This window comes from Pelodiscus sinensis, chromosome 2 (genome assembly GCF_049634645.1).
Source record: "Pelodiscus sinensis isolate JC-2024 chromosome 2, ASM4963464v1, whole genome shotgun sequence".
NCBI lineage: Eukaryota > Metazoa > Chordata > Testudines > Trionychidae > Pelodiscus > Pelodiscus sinensis.
Window position 1 is genome coordinate 105518647 of NC_134712.1, and position 16532 is coordinate 105535178.

The window sequence follows — 16532 nt, forward strand, 5'->3', positions numbered from 1 at the left end:
TCCTGTCAGTTTAAACCGAAAGAAAGGAGGGGTTTCTTGTCTGAGGTTTGCCGCCACTTTCAGGGTTGCACTCATCACCAGTTGCTTTGCACTCAACACTTATTGCTTTGCACCCATCACCAATTGCTTTGCACCCCATCCCAAAAGAGCTCCACACGACCCAAAAAGCTCTGCACACTGCCCAAATAGTGGTGCACTCAGCCCTACTTACATTTTCCCCCCTTTTGGCTATAAATACCCTAGCTGTGATCCAGTTCGGGTTCCAGGTTCCTTCTTGTTCAGGGTTCCTTCAGGGTTTGGTCTGTTCGGCTCGGCTTGTTCCTTTGTTTAGGTATGCTAGTGGTATGTTTTCCTGTTTGTCTTTGAATGTATGGAAGAGTGATTGAATAGTGTGACCGTTGTGGGTGTAGGTAGTGGTTGTCCTGCTAGTGGGATTAGTTTCTTGTGGAGAAGTCCCAAGTATACGATAGCCCACTGCAGGGTTGGCTACTGAGGGCCTACTCGACACCCTATTGGATTACCAGGTGGAGAGCGGAAGGCCCTTCGCTACAGAATCCAGACATCTGCACCTGCCAGGCCAGAGGATCCTGAGTATCATCATGGGATCACCTCACCATTCCTCTGCCAAGGCTTCATAATAGCCAGATCATTGAGGTAGTGAGCACCGAGACCTGTTTATTCAATCAAGTGAATGTAATGTATATACCTCACGTATTGGGGATATTCTATCGTCTTTTTCTTCTGGGTTAGGGTGGGCAAGATTGATGTTTTACATGTTGACATTTTCAAATTTATACAATATATGGTTTGGCCCCATATCTTGTCTCTGACTCATTTGTCTTAAAACCCATAACCGGTGATAGATACAGCCTCAGGCAATCCCTTCTTCTGGGACTTGGGACAATTAACATCACCGAGTGTCAGGGCATGCCTAATCAGATCTCTAAATTAATAGTTACTGCGTCCCAGGGTAACACTTGTGACAGGGCAGCGGATGCGGCAGTTGCAACACCGCCTGGGCCCTGCACTCACTGGCAGCCAGAGGAGGCGTTCGCCAGGGAGGTCGGGTCCTCCCAGCAGCCATGAGCAGCTTGCTCTGGCACTGCCCCCAGAGCCCAAGGAGGAATGCCAGCCGACGCTGGAGGTCGGGGGGGAGAAGAGTGGAGCCTATGGACGCGAGGCATAGCGTGGCCCGGGCAGAGGAGACCAAGAGGGGGAGCGAGCTGGGAGCTGGAGCCAGTGTTGTGGAAGCAGGAGCCCACAAGTACACCGGGGCGATACCAGAGTGGTGATGGCAGGAAGGAGGAGACCCAGGACAGGGTGAAGGAGCTGACATCTTACCCATGGGTTGGTGATTATGGGGTCCACCCCACCAACCAGACAGTGAGGTTTCCTCTCTGTCCTTAGGGTCCTGGTCGGGACCTGGAGTGACGGAAGGCCCAGGTCCCCCTCCTCTCCGTCGGGGTGCTCGAAGGCGTCAGAGGAGTCATAAGACTGTGGAGCAGTGTAGTGGACTGGGGGTACGTCTACACTACAGCGCTAGTTCGAACTAACTTAGTTCGAATTAATTAATTCGAACTAAGCTAGTTCGAACTAACGCATCTAGAACTAAAAACTAGTTCGAACTAGCGTTTTGCTAGTTCGAACTAGTAAGTCCACATTGAGTGGACTCTGAACAGGGCTTAATGATGGCCGGAAGCAGTGCCGGCAGGGCATAAAAGGAGGACTTAGAGCATGGAGATACTGTCTCAGGCTAGCCGAGGGCTGCGCTTAAAGGGTCCCGACCCCCACCCCGGACACACAGTTCTAAGGGGTGCCCCGCTTGCAAAGAAGTTCTGGCTTGGAGTGCCCTGAGTGCCCACACTGGGCACATCACACCACTCGGCCATCAGCCCGGCTGCACTTGCCGCAGGCTGCCATCTGGGGAGAGGGAGTAATTGGGGGGCTGCAGGAGAGCTTCCACCCCCAGAAGCCCGCAGAGCCAGCCCAGTCCTCCCCATCGGGGGCTCGTACCCCATTCCTCCCTCACCTCCTTCCACTTGCCCTTCCCTAGCCCCCCTTCTTCTTGATGTACAAAATAAAGATAACGTTTCTTCCAACATTGACTCTGTCTTTATTGAAAAAAACTGGGGGAGACTGGGAAAAGGAGGTGGGAGAGGGGAAGAGAAAGGCTGGGAGAGGGGAGGGCAACTAACATGATCAGGGGTTGGGAACAGGTCCCAGATGAAGAGAGGCTACAGAGACTGGGACTGTTCAGCTTAGAAAAGAGGAGACGGAGGGGGGACAGGATAGAGGTCTGTAAAAGCAGGGGTTGGGTGGAGAGGGTGCATTCAGAAAAGTTCTTCCTGAGTTCCCATAAAGAAGGACTAGAGGACACCAAAGGAAAGGAATGGGTAGCAGGCTTGAAACTAGTAAGAGAAAGTTGTTCTTGACAAAGCAAATAGTTAACCTGTGGAACTCCTTGCTGCAGGAGGCTGTGAAGGCTAGAACTAGAACAGAGTTTAAAGGGAAGTGAGATCAAGTCATGGAGGTTGGGTCCATGGAGTCCTATTAGCCAGAGGGTAGGAGTGGTGTCCCTGCCCAAAGTTTGTGGAAGGCTGGAGAGGGATGGCACGAGACAAATGGCTTGGTCATTGTCTTCGGTCCATCCCCTCCAGGGTCCCTAGGGTTGGCCGCTGTGGGCAGACAGGCTACTGGGCTAGATGGACCTTTGGTCTGACCCAGGACGGCCATTGTAAGCTCAGGGCTCAGTGTCGGGGGTCTCAGTGGACCCCCTTGATTTTCATTCACACCTGGTCCTGGGTGGCCAGGCTGGCAGCTCTCCTGCCCTAGACGGCCACTTTCCTGTGCCTAGTGCGGAGATCGTGGACGAGGTCCACGATGTCCGCACTAGCCCAGGAAGGTGCCCGCCTCTTGCGGTCCAGGGCAAGCTCCCGGGAGCCGCCAGCCTGGTCCCGGCAAGAGGGGGTGGGCTGGGGGGCATCGGGTGGGTGGCTCTGTGCCGTGCCAGGTGCAGGGTCTGCTAGCTGGGTGCTGGCAGGCTTGCACCTGGCACGGGCACCGTAGCCAGCCCGTGCCCCTTTAAGGGGTCCGGGGCCGGGAGGGGGGCATAGAGTTTCCCTGGTGTTGGCCAGAGTGGCCACCAGGGAAACCTGGGGAGGGCTAGCCTCCCACTAGTTCGAACTAAAGGGCTACACAGCCCTTAGTTCGAACTAGCTAGTTCGAACTAGGCGTTAGTCCTCGTAAAATGAGGTTTACCTAGTTCGAACTAAGCGCTCTGCTAGTTCGATTCAAATTCGAACTAGCGGAGCGCTAGTGTAGCGCATAGGAAAGTTAGTTCGAACTAACGTCCGTTAGTTCGAACTAACTTTCTAGTGTAGACATACCCTGAGAGACTAGGCTGCAGCCACAAGGGCTGGGATGTACATTTGGGTGATGGAGGGAGCACTTGGCTTGGTGATAGGACGATGATGGGCACGTTCGACCCCAATGGTGATGTGGATGTAGATCTGAGGGGGAACGTGTGGCGTAACCGTTCTTTTCTCAGTTGCCTTAAAACACCTAGCAACCAAGAATGCTTACCAAATATATCTTTTTGTTTTGTTAATAAAATCACCTTTTTTAAGGTGATGATTTGATTCTTGTGCCCTGGAAGGTAACAGGAGGTCTGTGTATGCATGCCTAAGACTGAGAGGTCAGTTATCAGAGATTACAGTTTGTTTGTTTTTCAAGCTCTCTTGTAGTAAGAGAGCTTGGGGATACCCTCTGGAAGAAGTTCAAGTGCTTTCTTCCTGGGTTCAAGAAGAAAGATGGGGGGTTTTCCTCACTTGGAAGCTACCTCTGAAGGCCAGGGAATCTGTGACCTTGGGGAGCTTTTAAGCAGAAGCCTACAGAGGCAAGGTATTCTTACAGGTCCCCACCTTCTGCACTAGACGTTCCAGAGCAGGGAACAGCCTTGACAGATGCAAGCCATGACTGAAGTCGTGAAGACAGGGTATAATTATAGATGTATACAATAAAATACTTATTTGCATTTTCATCATCATACACACATTCCACACACCAGAAACATATCCAAAATTAACAAAAGCACTGAAAATGTGTAGTTTTTGCTTAGACAATCCAATACTATAGTTACAAAATCTATTGGCACTTGCACATTTTACTGTGTACAAATGGAAACTCTGGGCTCTGGCCAAGGTCTTCAAAAGTGGGCTTCCAGCCCCTTCTGAAAGTTAGAGCTCTTTCAGGCACTTTACACAGAGGAAGTGTATACAAGCAAATACAGTTCTTTCAAAATTTGATAATTTAAAAAAACACAGAAAGCAGTGGTTAGAGATGTGCACATAATAGGTGGTCAAGAGTTCTAGGTTGCATTCATATCTTCCTTATGTGTGACCTTACAAAGTCACAAAGCATGTTTACCCTCTATTCTGAAAGTAACTTCCTAAGAACCGCACTGTGGACTCTAAGCCCAGGTCTATACCAGGAAACTACTTTGAAATTACTAAAATTGACTTAACTCCTGATTTAACAAAATCAAAATAGCATATCCCCACTACAGGGAAGCATCGAAATTAGTTAGAATTAGTCCAAAATAGCATGTTCACATTGATTGGCACTTGCCTTGGACTTAGAGCCCCTGGAAGCACTCTGGGGAGGGCCGATACTCTCTGTGGCTGCTTGGTAAGCCAAGATGCAACACATGCATTCACGGGCTCCTCTCTACAGCCATATCGCACAGTCCACTCCTCCACTGCCTCCCCCCTCACTGGATACAAAAGGGATGCAGTGAGTATGTGCCTTCGTGTGCTCTGGGTGCCCTTGTGGATGCCACAACACACACACCATGGAGCCAGAACTGCTGCAAAGCAGTGCCAGGCTGACAGGCCTCATGCTGCACCTCAAGGCATAGTACTTCCAGACTGTCTGCATGTTGCTCCAGCAGGACGATGACAAGGGCCTGCAGGACAATGACCTGCAGGACCAGTGTGGACTGCAGGCCCTGCTCACCTAGCTCCTGGTGCTCCTGCTGCTGTGCATGTCCCTCAGTCCCCTAGACAGCATCAAGGATGGCTTTGCCACCATGGGCTTCCCCAACTGCAGGGGGCCAAAGATGACACATACAACCCCATCCTGTCCCCCGACAACCATGCCTTGGACTTTATCCACAGGAAGAGATTCTCTCCATGGCGCTGCAGGTCCTCATTGAGCACAAGGGACGCTTCACCAACATCAATGCCAGATGATTGGGAAAGGCGCACAACGCCCACATCTTCCAGCCTGCTGCCTCTTCCAAAAAATGCATGCCAGGACTTTTTTCACTGACCATGAGAGTCAGGGAGGTCGACATGTCCATCATCCTTCTGGGCAACACAGCCTACCCCTTGCTCCCGTGGCTCATGAAGCCCTACATGGGCAGCCTGGACCCCAGAAAAGAGCAGTTCAACACCAGGCTGAGCAGGTGCCACATGGTCGTTGAATGTGCATTTAGCTGTTTAAAAGGGAGGTTTGGGAGTCTCCTCAACCACCTGGACCTCAGTGAGCACAATATCCCCTTCGTGGTGGCAGCCTGCTGTGTGTTCTACAAGCTTTGCTAAAGCAAAGGGGAGACTTTTCTGCCAGCGTGGGGACTGAGGCTGAACATCTGACCAGGGAATTTGAGCAGCTGGACTCCAGTGAAATAGGGAGAGCACATCAAGGGGCTGTGTTCATCAAAGAGGCCTTGAGGGAGAGTTTCACGCAAGGCCAGTTGTGAGAGTCTCCCCTGTGCCTCTCAGCAAGGGACCCCTCCATTCGCTCTCTGTGCCTTTCATCCCACACCCTTCCCTTCCTGTGCCCTACCCTTCCTACTCCTCCTGGCTCCTCCGAAGCCTGGGAAACATCCTGGGATACACCAGCTCCAGAGTGAGGAGCAGATTCTGGCTGGTGGGCAAGGTCACCTGGCTGGTCGTCTCCTTCTCCTCCTCCACCACCATCCTACCCTCATGGAGGATGACAGCAGGCATGTCCTGGCCATACTCGACAATGATGGCACATGACATGAGTGCCCCCCCCCCTTGCAGGATGATATCCAGCTGGTCATAATAGTGACAGCTGTGTGGAGCCACCCCAGAGCATCTGCTCTGCTCCCTGGCCCTGTGGTAGGCCTGCTGCAGCTCTTTAATCTTCATCCAGCACTGGTTCAGGGTCTGCACTTTGTCGGCCAGACTGGCAGTGATCTGGCCCCAGATTTCAGCATTCCTTTTCCTGGTGCGGAGATCCTGGAGGTTGGTCTCCTCACCCCAACTATGGGAGCAGCAGGAATGCTGGCAGCCGTGGGACAGTCTGAGGGAATATTGGAGTCGATCATGCCTGCCTTGGATGGTGGTGTCTTGCACAGGGCTTTCAACCGTGGCCACATGTGAGAAGCCCTTCTCCTGCTACTGGGACTTTTTAGCTCTGCAGGAGGAGGGGAGTAGAGTGGAGATGGCAGGTGTAGCTAGAGTAGTCAAAGCTGCAGCTGCGAGAGTCAATTACTTTGAAATAGCAGCACCAGAGCATCCCTGCTAACGCTATTTTGAAATAGTTATTTCGAAATAATGGACTTGGCAGTGTGGATGCTCCGCTTATAAATTTGACTTAATGGAGGTTATTTTGAAATAATGCCTTAGTGTAGACCAGGGCCAAGTCTAATTGTTTCTCAGCAACTGCCAGACTTGCAAATTCACCCTGGTCAAGTTGTGTTGTTACTGGCTTGCACCAGTAACTGGTGTTTAGACTTATATGTCCATGATACATGAGCCGGAATAAATAGCTCTCTCTCTCTCTCCCTCTCTCCTTCCCTCCCTCCCTCCCTCCCCTTTGCAATGGTGACAGAAGATACATTTTGAGTGTGAGGTTATTGAAAGTGTTTCTTGCTAATCTAATGGTACTTCCAGTAACTTCCATGAAAACAGAGTTAGGCTAGTGGTGAGTGCTTTGGAAAACTTAGCCAAAAAAAAAAATTCCTCATTAACAAGCAAGTATAACTCAAAACACACAGGGTGTATCTATACTACATCCCTCTTTAGACAGAGGGATGTAAGTTAGACACTTGGAAATTGCAGATGAAGCCAGGATTTGAATTTCCTATGCTTCATTTGCATAATCAGGTCAGGGCGCTCTTTCAAAAAAGAGCTATTTTGAAAGTAAAACTGCAGTCTAGATGTGGTTCTTTCAAAAACAGAAGCCTTTTTCGAAAGATCCTGTAAACCAAAGATCCTGTAAACCTTTAAGGTTTACAGGATCTTTCTAAAAAGGCTCCTATTTTCTAAAGAACCACGTCTAGACTGCAGTTTTACTTTCTCAATAGCACTTTCCAAAAGAGCACCATGACATGATTATGCAAATGAAGCGCGGGAAATTCAAATCCCGGCTTCATTTGCAATTTCGAAGTGTCTAATTTACATCCCTCTGTCGAAAGAGAGACCAAGAGAAGCTGTTGAGCAAGTTATGCCATTTTTCTGCCCATAATGCATTTCAGCCTCTTATTCCCTCCACTTTCTTATCTATAAAATGGGGATAATAAATAAATAATAACCTCTCACAGGATGTTGTGAGGCTTAATTATTTAAAGTTTGTAAGGGTGCTTGATTAAATATATTTTATGTACATACAGAGAAAGAAAGAGAATATATTACAGTACACAGTTCTAATACAACACTCCACTATATTCTTAGATACAGACAGACAGACACACAAATGACATGGAGAGAGCATATAAACATAGACACACATACTCATTATATACTTACTCCTCAAGGGGAGACAAGATGTCAAATATTTTCATAAAGGAATAAACTGTTAAGAGATGCACTGAAAGCTCTGTCCTACAACCTGGACTAACTTACAAAATTTCATTTGCAGTAAGAAATTGTGTGCAAGCTTCAGCCTAGAGAGAGTTATGATCATATTCTCAAGCTAACTCTGGAAATAGGCATTTATATAAAACTATCAATGAGTACAGTACTTCCTATAGGAACTGCTCTAACTTCACTGATTTCAAAGAATATATACAACAGGATTAAACACAATATTGTCAAAAATAAAAGGTGTATATAGGCCAGGGCATTGGCACAGTTGCACAATTCTACATCTAGATTTTCAAATTAGCTTAGGCAATGTATTTAAATCTCATGTTGCTAGGCAATGACACAACGAGGGCATTTGTACTCTCTCACTACAAATCCATATTTCTATTCAAGACCACTTTCAATGATCTTCTCCTTGCCACAGACAAAATACTGGTCTCAGTCATTACTGTGTATTGCTTTTTCAAGTACATCAAGCACATTCAACGTGTTCTAATACCTTTCTCGGCTCCAATTTTTACAAAGCTTTCCAGCTCACTGTAGCCTCTGTTCTTTTGGACAGAAAACATAAAAGGAAACCACAAACCTGATGTGACAAATTTTAATATCTTGTTTTTAATTAAGAAAAATTAAAGAGACCATTAAAGGATGAGAGCAGGAAGGAAATCAGAACAGCCCTTTCAATATAAGGCCTTATAGGCAGCACTGTTGACCATTGGATCTAGTTAACATTACGTAGTGAGTTTGGAATATGTACATTTACTAAATTTCACTGCAACTATTATATAAATTTAAAAGCCATAAGCAGAGATCTAGGGTAGACTGTAATTGGGATCAAAGTATAATCAGTTCTTAATATTAAACTGATGGAAATGAAAAAAGAAAAAAAATCACTGTAAATGCTCTTCCAGAACAATTTAGGTAGAAAAAGGCTGTTCAACTAACGTTATGTTTTCATGAAAAAAAAAATCCAGTTTATCAAAACCTACAAAGCTGACAAACTAAAATGTTTCCATTTTTATCCGCAAAAACATGATTTTTATTATTTTTTAATCTTTTGATTAAAACAAAAAACAAACGCAAAGAAACTTTTCAGCAAAATTTAAAAAAAGGGGGGAGGTGGGAAAGCAACTCTACAAATAGCTCTACAAGTTACCATTTATTTATCTTGTGGTAGCATGTAGAGGCTTTAATCAGGGATCAAGGCTCCATTGTACTCGATATCTATTTTCATCCTATAGGATATAATACTTATTTCTTTTATTCTTTCCATTCATAAAGGGCCCAGTTGTTCAGGACATACCCATGTGCAGTACAATTGACGTCAATGGGTCTACTCATGTGAGCCCTATGGCTAGTCACCATAGCGAGTAAGGATTTATAGCCTGGCATCAGGTCTGTCAAGTCAGTGCCATGAACATTTAATTTCAAAAAGTACTTAGTGTGTGGAATAATAGATACATTTATCAAAGTTTTATAATGTATTCGTCAACATGTTATTCAACTGTGTGGTATGTGTATATATATATATATATATATATACACACACACACACACACACACATAAAATCAGCTATTATAAAATACATAGTTAAAAATGGTCAAGATAAATTTATTAAGTGTGGTTGAAAAATCAGCATAATTTCATTTTTCCTCTCTGAAGATTAGCATTTTAGGACTTGTTGCAATGCCCATTCAAGAGGTTAGGAATATCTCCATTGACTTCAGTGGCCAAAGGCTGAGGCACTGAAAGAGACTCTTACAGAGACACATGCAGAGTGAAAAATCCTTTTCTAGCTTGATGAGCATGCTGTGGTTTTATGGCCAAGGAAAGGAGAACTCGGTGGCTGTGTACATTTTTGTGGTGACAGTATGGCCATAGATGGCACATAAGCTGTTGAAAGTAATTGAGTATCAGCAGGCAAATGTGACCACAGGGCAGCATACACTGCTTTCTAGCCTATCATTCCTTAACCAAGTATTTCATGTAGAGGCACTTTCTGACACCAAACCTGATAAATGCAGTCATTGGGATTTGTTCCTTCATTAGATCTGCTTCCTATTGGTAGCCACCATATTTACATGGAATTTTAAATTGGTTAAAGTCAGGACAGCCGTATTGTGCAAATCAAAATAAAGTACATATTGGCTTCTGATATCTCAAATGTGTTGGGATTGCTATCATATTCATTCTCTGGTGTGCTCAATATCTGAGGTCACAAACAATGTACTGTAGAATATCACATTAGATCTAGTCCCACAAACAGTGTGTTCTGTACTAAAGACTGAATCCAGAGACCTGTGTTCTGTAATGCTTGGCTCTGTTATTTATTGCTGGGTGTTGGGCAACTTATGTCTCTGTCTCAATTTTACCACATATAATGGAGATAATACCTACTAGAAAGGGATGAAGAAAGTTATTTGAACATATTAAGTGCTTGAAATGTGCTAAATATTATTTTATATATGCCAATTTTATCATGTTTTCAATGTACAAGTTATTTGGAGGCATTTCAAGTTTGGAAAGAAACCCAAATGGCACATAACAGTTAGACAGACATGGAAAACAATCTGAAGTGAGCGTTATTTAAAATCATTGGGGCATTGTGACACAAGGACTGAATGTTTGACTTGCCTTCACCTAAAGAGAGGAGTATAACAAAGTGGAGTGGGGAAGAGGAAATTAATCTTTTCTTGACATGAGCAGGAGGAAAGAGGGTTTGGATTTTATATCTAATTTGCATCTTACACTGGTTTTACACTATGTAAATGCCATTAACTTCAATGGAATTATTCCAGATTTACACTCATACAAGAAGAAATCAGACCTGTAATTATCACTATGAACTGACAACTACTATCTCACAGGCATATAAATTTTGGAGGTGGGCCATTATTTTCTTGTGTGAGAAACATTGTATGGAAAAGAGTGTAACTGAGATGCATCTGATGAAGTGTGGTTTTGTCAAAGAAAGCTTATGCTCAAATAAATCTGTTCGTCTTTAAGGTGCCACAGGACTCCTCATTGTTTTCCAGAGTAGAAGGTTGCTCTCACCATTGTTCAAAAATATTGAGAGGTTAAATGTACCCCCACTTGCCCATCTGGCATAGCACTGCCCAGAACTTAGAAGGGGAAATCCTATTCTCTTTTACACAGAACTATTGTACCGATGTATGGAAATATGGATTGTTAGAGTGGCATTTGTTTCACACATTTCTCATTTCAGCTACCTTACACACTTCTCAAAAACGGAAGACCACAAGCCTGAAGAATGACGAGTCATACCACTGCTGCATAAATATGTGCTAACACCCAGAAGCTAGAATGTGAAATTATCCTTTGTTTTTGCAAGATTGGTCAGCCATTGCACATGATAATACATACAAAAGTCAACATGTTTTCTGTAAAGGGGAATCGTGCCTACTAGAATTCTTTCAGGGGGTCAAACAAACATGTAAACAAGGAGGATCCAATGGCTATAACATACTTAATTTCCAGAAAGCCTTTGGGTTTCTCTCATGATAATTGGTTAAAAGATAGGAAACAAAGGGTAGGAATAAGTGGTAGGTTTTCAGAATGGAGAGAGATAACTAGTCTCCCTACCCCATGGCTATAGCAGGGGAAAAGACTAAAATGTGGCCCAACAAAGGCCACCTAACTGACTACCACTGTCCCAGACCCAGAACTGTATGCTCTGGGTATGTCTACACTACCCCGCTAGTTCGAACTAGCGGGGGTAATGTAGTCATCCGCAGTTGCAAATGAAGCCCGGGATTTGAATTTCCCGGGCTTCATTTGCATGAAGCCGGCCGGCGCCATTTTTAAATGCCGGCTAGTTCGGACCCCATGCCGCGCGGCTACACGCGGCACGGACTAGCTAGTTCGGATTAGGCTTCTAATCCGAACTAGCTGTACACCTCATACCACGAGGCGTACAGCTAGTTCGGATTAGAAGCCTAATCCGAACTAGCTAGTCCGTGCCACGTGTAGCCGCGCGGCACGGGGTCCGAACTAGCCGGCATTTAAAAATGGCGCCGGCCGGCTTCATGCAAATGAAGCCCAGGAAATTCAAATCCCGGGCTGCATTTGCAACTGCGGATGACTACATTACCCCCGCTAGTTCGAACTAGCGGGGTAGTGTAGACATACCCTCTGAGAGTACTAGGACTCAGTTGTCCCCTTTATTCCCACATGGCCCTGAGGGAAATCTGCAGAGATGAGCCAGAGTAGGGGGACTAGATGTCCCAATTTTATAGGGACAGTCCTAATAATAGGGGCTTTGTTTTATATAGGTGCCTATTACTAACCCTCCCCATACCTCCATCCCCCCCCCCCCAACACCTCCATCCTGATTTCTCACACTTCCTGTCTGCTCACTCTAAGCCAGACAGAACACCCAGAAGTGCAGAATCAGCCAAAGACATTCAACTTTACAGTTTTGATTGGACTTGCTTTGCCCTATGCTGATTGGGTGGTTGCTCCAATCATCCCTCTCCTTCCCTGTCTTGTCACCTCAGCACAATCCACACCTGCCCCCTGGTCCTCTTCTCCATTCCCCATTTCTTCCCCGCCTTTCAGTGTCCCCATCCCTTCATTTTTCTTGCCACTTATCAGACCCTTCTTAACTAATCTTATCCACCACTGTGAAATTAACTTAATGTTTGCTGCCATCACATAGTTCACTCTGATGTGTTCTACCCCTTCCCTCACCCTGCGTCTGTCTCGTCTATTTAGATTTTGATCTCTTTAGGGCAGGGACTGTCTCCTGTTCTAAGATTATACAGTGCCTGGAACAATGAGTTGGCCCTTATGCACTACCATAATAAACGTTATTCTCATCATCACAGTTTGTTCTGAGACTTACCACCTTCTCATTTTAAACTAACAGTCCAAACTCAGCCAAGCCACTAGATAATTTCTCACAGATCCTAAGAAGCAGCAGAGAATAATCACTTTGGGCATGAGTTCATGAGTTTTTACTGTATGCTTACTTCAACATCAGTAAACACTGTAGGAATATCTGCCTGATGCCATCTTATTTGAACTCAAGCCCAGGTCTAAAGTGAAATGTCCATGTACAAATCCTTCAGACCATGTGGTTTTTACTTTTTTTTCCCCCCCTTTAAAAATCTAAAAAAATATTTTAGCAGAAATCTCGATAGCAAGGGTCCACTCAAGTAAAATATACATTGAATGGAAGGTTTATAAGGGATAACATTTATTATATCAACTGCTACACTGGAAGAGCACTAGATGCACAATACTAACCCATTTCATTTATTTTAATTTTACAGATTATGGAGAAAAACAAACCTGGATGCTTGAATTTCGATTAGCCCTCAAAGTTAGTAATGATGTAGAGGAAAACAATTTGTCCTTTGGAGAATTAGGAACTACAGAGCAAAGGCAACTATCAACTGAATTTAGCAAGTATGTGAAAGCAACAGAAAACCATAGTGACACCTGATCAAAAGACACACTCTCTCCATGTTGAGCCTACCTGCTACATCCGGCTTAACGTTCGTTTTGGGCTCTCCATGTATAACCTTGTTATGGGGGGTGGGGAATCAAACTAGACTTGCTTAAAGCACTAACGCCCCCAAGGACTGTTTGTCTTGATTCCAGATACCAAGGCTTAGATCTTGCCCCAGGCTTAAGTCTTTACGTGCAGGTACCCGGCTCAGAGCAGATTAAAGAGGATGTAGCAGCCCTGCAGCCAGGAGGCATAGAATTATATTTCACTGCAGGAATGAAGGAAAACAGCTGCAGCGCCTCCTCCAGGGCCACACACACACACACACACACACACACACACACACACACGGCTGGAGCACAGCGGGCGAACCCAGCACAAGCCAGAAATCATCTGGTATGGCTCGAGCTGGGTCCCCCCTGCTGCACTTCTTTTTTAAATGTATTACAAGTCAGCAGGCCTCTTTAAAAAGCAAAGGCGCAGCACATGGGACTGGGAGCAAGCTGGGAATCAACTGATTCCCGGCTCGCACCCAGTCCCCACTATCCCCCAGGCTCCCCTGCCACCTTTGCCCCCCATGCAGACTGTGCTGGGGGGAGCCGGCTTTAAAGCACCAGCTTCTACTGCCCACCCCTTGCTGCCACTGATAGAGGAAGCAAGCGGGGGAAGCAACTAGTTGAGGGACTAGTCAACTCTCCAATAAGTTTTTGCTTATCGGATATTCAACTAGTCACTTAGGGTATGTCTACACTACCACCCTAGTTCGAACTAGGGTGGTTAATGTAGGCAACCGGAATTGCAAATGAAGCCCAGAATTTGAATTTCCTGGGCTTCATTTGCATATTGCCGGGTGCCACCATTTTTAAATGTCCGCTAGTTTGGACTCCATGCCCGCAGCTACACGCAGCACGAACTAGGTAGTTCTGATTCGGTAGTTCGGAATAGGAAGCCTAATCCGAACAACCTAGCTCGTGCCGCGTGTAGCCGCGGGCACGGAGTCCGAACTAGCGGACATTTAAAAATGGCGGTGCCCGGCAATATGCAAATGAAGCCCGGGAAATTCAAATCCCGGGCTTCATTTGCAACTCCGGTTGCCTACATTAACCACCCTAGTTCGAACTAGCGGGGTAGTGTAGACATACCCCCAGAGTGAGTAGAGCTTTCCTGTATGTTCTACAGAAATTCAGAGAAACTAAACAATATTAAATTTGCAATATTCAAAGCCATGTTTTTATGCTACTGTAACGCTGACAGGCAGAACCAAAACTTGGGACCTCTGGAGCTTAGAACATGAGCCTCTGCCACATGAGCTAAAAGCTAGCTGGCACTTGGCTAAGACTGAGGCTACGTCTAGACTGAAGCCTTTTTCCTCAAATGCTTATGCAAATGAAGCATGGAGTAGACTATCACCATGCTTCATTTGCACAAATAAGTAGCAGCCATTTTTGCACAAGAGGCTTTTGTGCAAAAAGGAGCTGTGTAGATAGCTCCTTTTTGTGCAAAAAAAAAAAAAAAAACACCCTCTTGCACAAGAGCTGTTCTTCCTCATTTTTCAGGAAGAACGGCTCTTGCGCAAGAGGGGGGTTTTTCACAAAAAGGAGCCATCTACCCAGATTCTTTTTGCGCAAAAGCCTTTTGCACAAAGACAGCTGCTAATTATGCAAATGAAGCTCCATGATCTTCTACTCCACACTTCATTTGCATAAGCTTTTGCAGAAAAAGGCTGCAGTCTAGACATAGCCTCAGAGACTTGTTCTTAGTTCCACTAAATGGAACAGTACACCACACCCAATAGGTGTATGCGTTATACTACGTTCCAGAGAAAAAAAAACTGAAATCAAAAGATATAGGTCAGATAGCTTGAATGCTCTGTTTAATCAGTAGGAAATAAATCATAATAAAGTTCAAAATGAAAAACCACATTCACAAATTCTATTTCAGTCTATTGAATATTGTTCATTATAAAAAAAAAACACCACCACATTCAACTACTTACAGATGTTATTTACCCTAACAGAAATGTAGGCTAGCTTAGTTGAAATTAGAGATATTCTTCATTAACACAACAAAACAGAGATCTGAATCTAGTTCATGAGGTTAAATGATATGTAGTAGTAGAAATCTGTATTTTAGTAAAGTATTTGATACTTACCCATAATTAGTTGTTCTTCTAAACAGATTTGTACATTTGTTGTTAAGTCAATAAAGACAATTATTAAAAAAAAATCACCTGATGGTCTCTAAACATGCTCTATAGTTTATACTTGTATAAAAGGTCTTGTTTAGCCTAGTTACAAAGAAGCCAGTAGAATACTGAAGTCTAATTTTTGGGTGGGCCACTATCTGACCTTTAACAAGTCACTTAATCTCTTTCCTTATACCTCAGTCTTCCTGACTAATCAGATTTTAAAAAAACATTTACCGAAACAATGCTACCTGAGACCTCCACCCACAGTGTGATGGCACATGAAGAGTTTGAGGCCTATTTTCTTTAGAATAGCCATAGAATATTTATGGAGAACAAGTATAAGTATGTTATAAAGATTTTACAGAACCCTATAGTGGTGGTAACATTTTTAAGGAAAAGAAAAGATGCTCATTAAATAAGAATGGTTTACTTGCTCAGTGAACCTTAAAAAGAGGTGTTCTATTGTAATTTGTGATTCAACCAATATACATTCTATTAGCTACAGAGGTATTCTTTGTTAGGGTATATCTAGACTACATCCCTCTGACACCAGAAGGATGTAAATTAGGCATACCAACATTTCAAATGAAGCAGGGATTTAAATCTCCCGCACTTCATTTGAATAAAAATGGCCACCGTGTTTTGCCGAGTCACCAGTTTGTCAGCAAAAAGCAGCTGTCAAGACGGGGATTGGGTGACAAAGAAAGCATTTGTCGGCCAAGCCTGTAAGCTTCGTTTTACGAGGCATAAGTGATCAAAAGCTTTTTGTCGCCCGATCCCCATCTTGACAGCCGCTTTTTGCTGACAAACTGCTGTCTCAGCAAAACACTGCGGCCATTTTTATTCAAGTGACACGCAGGAGATTAAAATCCCTGCTTCATTTGCAATGTTAGTATGTCTAATTTATATCCCTTTGGCGACAGAAGGATGTAGTCTAGACACACCCTATGAATTCCAAGCTGATGAAAGCCTTGTTAATGTCAATGTTCTTTTAAACAAGACTGGACAAAGCAGTAGCAAGTAAATGATCTTGTATTG

At 44.7% G+C, this 16532-nt stretch overlaps 1 protein-coding gene across 4 annotated transcripts in view; it reads right to left on the bottom strand.

Moving 5' to 3' along the window:
* The window catches only part of RNF144B (ring finger protein 144B), a 138343-nt gene that overhangs the window by 48876 nt on the left and 72935 nt on the right, over positions 1-16532 (bottom strand). The gene's annotated exons all lie outside the window — the stretch shown is intronic.